The 6,868-nt window shown below is 38.2% G+C and overlaps 1 pseudogene; it reads left to right on the forward strand.

Annotated features, from left to right (window-relative positions):
* The first annotated feature begins 5,531 nt into the window (after positions 1 to 5,531).
* Positions 5,532 to 5,680, forward strand: LOC116281137 (U6 spliceosomal RNA; annotated as a pseudogene).
* The last annotated feature ends 1,188 nt before the right edge of the window (positions 5,681 to 6,868 follow it).

The raw sequence follows: 6,868 nt of genomic DNA on the forward strand, positions 1-6,868 counted from the left end.
CAGCTCTCTCCTCATCCTGCATGATTTAGGGGCATCTACACATTTAGCCAATAGAAATTCAATTCTTGACTTCACGTCATCTGGGACAGCTTTCTTATATCTTCTACTGTCAACAGAACCCTGTGGTCAGGGTGTTAAGATGTGTAAGGCTCTGTCTCTAATGCACCAGAGCAGGAGTCAGCAAACTTTTTCCATAAAGGCCAGAGAGTAAATATTTTAGGTCTTGCAGGCCATATGGGCTCTGTCACAACTACTCAACTCTGCCATCCTAGCACAGAAGCAGCCACAGACCATACATAAGCAAAGAGGCACGGCTGTGCTCCAATACAGCTTGATTTATGGACACGAAAGTTTGAATTTCATGTAATTTTAACATGCCACAAAATATTATTTTCCTTTTGATTTTTTTTCCTGACCTTTAAACATCTAAAAATGAATCTTAGCTCAAAGACTGTACAAAAGCAGGCTAGGGCTTGGCAAGGTTTGCTAGCCCTGATACAGAGATGGATACTTACATTAACATATTGTGAGCTAGCTAGGTATCTGATCAGGGGTTAATACCGAAAATATGTAAAGAACTCATACAATTCAATAGCCAAAAAAAAAAAAAAAAGAAATAAAAGAAAAATCCAGTTAAAAAACAGGCAGACATTTTTTCTAAAGAAGATAGACATATGGCCAACAGGTACATGAAAAGGTACTCATCATCATTAATCAGCAGGGAAATGCAAACCAAAACCACAATGAGATATTACCTTACACCTGTTAGAATGGTATCATCAAAAAGACAAGGGATAGTAAGCACTGTCAAGAATGCAGACAAAAGGAAACTCTTGCGCACTGCTGATGGGAATGCAAATTGGTGCAGCCACTGTGGGAAACAGTATGGAGGTCCTTAAAAAATTAAAAACAGAGCTACCACATGATCCAGCAATTCCACTCTTGGGTATTTAACCAAAGTAAATGAAGTCACCATGTCCAAGAGATATCTGCACTCCCATGGTCTTCACAGCATTATTTACAACAGCCAGGACATGGAAACAACATAAGTGTCCACTGACAGATGAATGGATAAAGAAAATGTGGTGTGTATACATATACACACCAAATATTAGTCAGCCATAAAAAAGAAGGAAATTCTGCCATTTGCAACAACATGGATGGAACTTGAGGGCATTGCGCTAAGTGAAACAACTCAGAAAAACAACTACTATATGATCTCACTTATATGTGGAATCTGAAAAAAAAAATTCATAGAAACAGGGAATAGATTGGTGGTTGCCAGAGGCTGGGGGTGGGGTAGGAGTTGGGGGAACTGGGTGAAGGTGGTCAAAAGATAGAAACTTCCCAGTATAAGACGAATAAATTCTGAGATGTAAAGTACAGCATGGAGACTAAAGTTAACAATACTCTATCATATTTGAAAGGAGCTAAGAGAGTAGATCTTCAAAGCTCTCATCCGAAGAAAACAAATTTTTTGTTAACTACGTGAGGTGATGGACATTTAGCTAAACTCATTGTGGTGATCATTTCACAATACACACACATATCAAATTATCATGCTGTACACCTAAAACTAATACAATGTTATATGTCAGTCAGATTTCAATAAAACTGGGAAACGAAAAAAGAGTCCACTATCTTCCTCATATATTCTATTCATTTTACATATGGGAATGTATTCTAGATGACATATTTTTATGAAAAGCCATTAAAATATAAATAAAAATATTTCATAAATTTTAGATTCCCATGGTAATTGAGCCTACTCTAAACAGTGTCATTTATACATTTATAAATATTACATATATAGATAGACATCACTTATTAGAGAAGAATTTGTTAAGTGCTTATCATGAACTTAGATGGACACATGAAAAAGAAAGGTGCACTCACTACCCTTAGGGAACTAAGACTTTGATGGAAAAAGCTTATATTAAATACACAGACAAATAAATATTCTTAGCTTGCAGACTGTACACAGCAAGCTAGGATTTGGCAAGATTTACTAGCCCTGATGCGAAGGTCGATACTTACATTAACATATTTTGAGTCAGGAACAACTATAACTTTCATGCTCCACCTCTCAGTTTCCTGGGCAGTAAAAACACCAGAATCAAATCCTAAAGACCAAAGGTAGAAACTAATAGAAATAGCTTTAATGAAATAAATTTCAAATTCAACCTAGAAACAACTGCTCCCTTCAAGTCTGATTATAGATTGCTATAGCTAAGTATATTCATTTATTCAAATGAGGTTTCAGATTTTCATATTTCTCCTTTCCCTTCAAACTTTGGCTTCATGAAGTGTTCACAGTAAGAAATACATGAAAAGATGTTTGACTGCACATTACTAGTAAATAGCTCCAGGCAGTGAGCACAGGCCTCTCTCCATGTTGCCCTTGGCTCGGATGTCTGAGTGGCCACATCAGCCTCTCCTTCCTGTCCTGGGCGGTTTTAATTCAGTCCCACAGTCCAGGCTCGTGGTACCTGGTTTCTAGTTTGGTTACACGCTTCTGTGAGTGAAATAAATGATTCAGATTCAGGACCGTAGGCTCTGGACAAATTTTTTCCAAGGGGAACTTCAAGGTGGTAAGATGAACAGGGGAGAAGGATAAAGAAATGGAGAAATTGTCCATGGCAGAAAATTTAAAGTGGCCTTCCAGATCACCAGCCTCATTAGGACTTTGGACCTGAAAACACTACACACTGGAAAACGAAAACCTGTATCCAGCGGGTACACCTAGCTCAGGATTCAGCTCTGAGGTCTGGATCACAGATGGTTGTCTAAACCCTCCTTTCTGGCATAGCCCATTTCTAGGAACATATCCTAGCAGAAGAATCAGCATAGAAAAAAGCTTTCAGACAAAGATACTCATTGTAACATAATTATGACAGAAAAAGGAAAACCTAAATAGGTAACCATGGGGGGAAGACTAAGTTAACTAAGCTGCATGTATTTGATGAGCAATGGAAGTATTTGTAATACATGGAAAAGTGAAAAAAGCTGGATATGAAACTGTATGTGCAGTATAATTCCCACTATTAAAAAGGACTTTTGCATAGAAAACAATGGGAAGAAACTACTACAAATAATATTACCTTGCTCTTCATACTGTTATATACTTGGTACCATCAGAGAGAACACATATGGAAAGGAAGTGACATGAATGACTGAAAAATTGTGCTGAACACTGGAATTTGACACAACACTGTAAAATGATTATGAATCAATAAAAAATGTAAAAAAAATACAAAAAAAAGAGAGGAAGTGAGATACTGCTTAGAGAAAAGCGCTAAATGTACAAAATGAGTGCAATAATGTAAAAAAAAAAACTTTACATCAAGAGCATCAAATTTAAATACCTACAGGAGCCAAACAGGCAGCATAAACCAGTAAGAGAAACTGCACTGGGACAATTTTCAAGTTGGCAAGCACACACCCCTTCTGAGGGTGACTGCCTCTTCTCAGTAATGGATGTTTGGGAATGGAGTTCAATTTCTCAAGAATATTCTAAATCTGGATTTTATGTGAAATGGCTTCATTTCTGCATGTTAAAATTGAATTTAAATTATAAATATATTGCATGAACCAAACAAACCATGCCAGATATTTTTTGTTGTTGTTTTTTGGCCCAAAGGCTGCACATTTGCATCTTCTGCTCCGTATCTGAACAAATGCAAGCACACGCACATAAACAGACATTAAGAGACAGTCTGACCCAAATGCACCCGGAAACACTACATGCTAGAAAATGAAAACTCTGAATCCTGTGGAATTAGCTATTTTGGGCTTTGCTTCCATGTAGTCTTTAATATGCACAGATGCTTTTATAATGAAAACATTAAAGCATTACTTTTCACTGAAGAGTTTATCTTTTTTGAAGATTTCTCAGGATCTGGAGCTTCTTTTTCTTATTTTCCTCTCCAGATTACAGCCATTAAATTAAGCTTTTAATTGTTCTTACAGGGATGTTACAGACAGCACCGAGAATCATAGGTGCAAGACTTAAAGACACCAGCATGAAAAATGACAACCATGCAAAGTGGACAATAAAATAGGATGTCATTTCAACGTGGCTGCCTAGTCATTCTTTCTCTCTCCCCACTCCCTTGCCTTCATCCCACTGCAACCCAGTGGGAGACAATCATGTTCCTTGAGCCTCCTTTATTACAGAAGTGCAGCCCAGGAGGCGGGGTTGGGGGGTAGTAACTAAGCTTATGAGAAATTACGACAATGCAGGAAGAGTTGATGATTTGGGAAAAAGTGACAGATTTTACATCTTACCCTGAATTATTTTAATAAGTTCTATTTTGAAAGCTAAGCTCTTTCTCCAGACATTTTTAAAAAGGTTAAAAGATGGTTAAAAAGACCATCTGCAATTCTACTCAAGTCAGAGTAGCAGATGTTGGAGAAAAAGTATAAAGGAAGTTAGATTTGCTCTTCTACAGATTCAAGTGCCATTAAGAACCCTTTTGATTTCCTTTATATGTTCCTTGTAAGTTCAAAGGGACAGTTCAAGTTTCACTTTGTACTTAGAGATGGCATGCCCTGTGCGTGGCCGGAGTCATATTTTCATTCATTCTTTTGCTTCTCCTTGAGAATGTACCCTGTTTTCAGGCCTTCTCTAAGAGCCCCTGGGAAGCTTTCTGCTTGGCATGACAAGAAAGTGGGGAGGCAGATTTTCAGGGAGGCGTGGGGGCACTCAGTGGGCAGGGGGAAGGGAGATGAAGTGGTTGGGGGAAGGGTTTGTATGCTTGTGGACTTCTGCCAAGACTACTTGCTATTCCCTGGAACTTCCCCTGAAAGAGCATTATGGTTTATTGCAGTGATGTGCTGGTCAAGGTTTAACAACTAGTTCTCCAGGGAAAAGAGCCCTGATTTATAGCTTTTGCTGATTTGTGTGGAGTAAATGCTCCCGCTATAGCTGACCTCACTGAACTCAGAGCCAGGAAGAGAGACACACCATGGGCTCCTTCAGCTCCCCACTAGATTGTCTCTTCTGCTCCCTCATCGTCAAGTCAGAGCATCCGTGCCTTTCCAGGAGGGATGCTCAGCCTGTAAGAAGCACCTGCTGTGAAGAAACCCAGCTCTATGCTCTGCTGCTGCTGTAACATCCTTTGTTCAGTCTTACTCTGTGATCTTTCTCAGCTGATCATACTGTTGAACAATTTTATCTCAGCATATGTCACTATCATGTCTCTCTTCCTACATTTTATCTTTTTCATTTTATTGATTTTATTTCTTTTTTTATTGAAGTAGGAGTGATTTACAATGTTCTGTTATTTTCTGGTATACAGCATAGTGATTCACTTATACATATGTGTATATTCCTTTTTGTGTTCTTTTTCTTTATAGGCCACTACAAAGTGTTGAATATAGTTCCCTGTGCTGTACGGTAGGACCTTGCCATTTATTTAGATTTTCTTTCTTTACCATTGTTTATTTCAGAAGGGGAAACAATCTGGAATTGCCCCTTCTCTGAAAAAAGTAGAGAGCCCAAGCCGTGGTCGACAATGAGAGTTCCTCCTGTACTTGATTTAGCAGAGCACATACTAGAACTGGAAGGATACAGAGATGAGCACCGCCCCTGCCCAGGGATGGCACACAAATTCGTCAGAGATGAGCACTGCCCCTGCCCAGGGATGGCACACAAATTCATCAAGTGTTCCACAATTTTCTCTAGGAACAATCTATCTGTGTGGTGGGGCCAGATGACTCAGCCAGAAGTCTAGAATGAGGATGGCTTGTTTCTCCAACTCTGGGTTAACTTTGCCACTGCTGCCACCATCATAGGTCTTCTCAGAAATTATTGAAATAACATGGGTGGAATACATATGGGGCTGAAAGTCTGACTTCACCACCAGCTTCCTGTGTGACCTGCTACATGTCATGTAAGCCTCTCAGGGATTTTATTTTTCCTAAGTTGATCCTCAAGCAACGAAAGGTTGCTCATTACTGACTCATGGGGAAAATATAATGAATTGAAAATTCTCTCAGATGGATCTGTCCCTTCCTCCCCAACTAACACTCTACAGTAAAAGAACCTCCCAGGCCTTTGGGGATGGAAAGCAACCATCTTGTGTTGCTTTGGACTCTGTCAGGAAATGCAAACCTCAAGCTCATCAGCATCTGCTTAACTTTTTTTTTTTAAACTGTTATAGGAAGGAGGATATCCATCTTACCTGTGCCGCCTTCATCACTTTGGCAATCTTGCATTTCATGCCCTCTCTCTATATATATATGCATACCTGGACCTTTGCTGTTTTCTTTACGAACAGAACCACCTCCCTCATCATCCTTGTCATCTTCTTTGTGTTAAACCCCAACCTTTATTTCCAATCCCTGAGAATCTATGAAATTAAATTAAAAATCCAAAAGAAAAAGAAAAAGAGGTCCTCTTAATCCATCTAAAGGATTTGCTAAGGGTCAAAATAACAACACATTTGTTTTTACTGCAAAAGCAAAACATGTTTTTTGCAGAATATTAGGAAATATGGCTAGTAAAAGAAGACAAAAAAATATAAGCAAAATGAAATCGATAAAAAAAAATCACCCATAACTCTAACAACCAGATATAACCTCCGTAAATGACTGGCACATATCTTTCTAGACATATATATATATTTTGTGTTCACAAAATGAGATTATAGTGTTCATTCTGTTGGGTAACCCTCTTCTTTCTATGTCAATAAACAGATTTTTACCGTATCACTTTTAATGGTTACACAGTGACTATTCCATTCTATTGACATATCTTATTTAACCAATCTCCTATAGCTGGCATGTAAGTTGTTTCTTTTTTCTTTCTTTGTTTTTATTTATTAAAAATTTTAAATTATTATTATTTTTTTACTGAAGTATAGCT

The sequence above is a fragment of the Vicugna pacos genome, chromosome 6 (genome assembly GCF_048564905.1).
Source record: "Vicugna pacos chromosome 6, VicPac4, whole genome shotgun sequence".
Lineage (NCBI taxonomy): Eukaryota > Metazoa > Chordata > Mammalia > Artiodactyla > Camelidae > Vicugna > Vicugna pacos.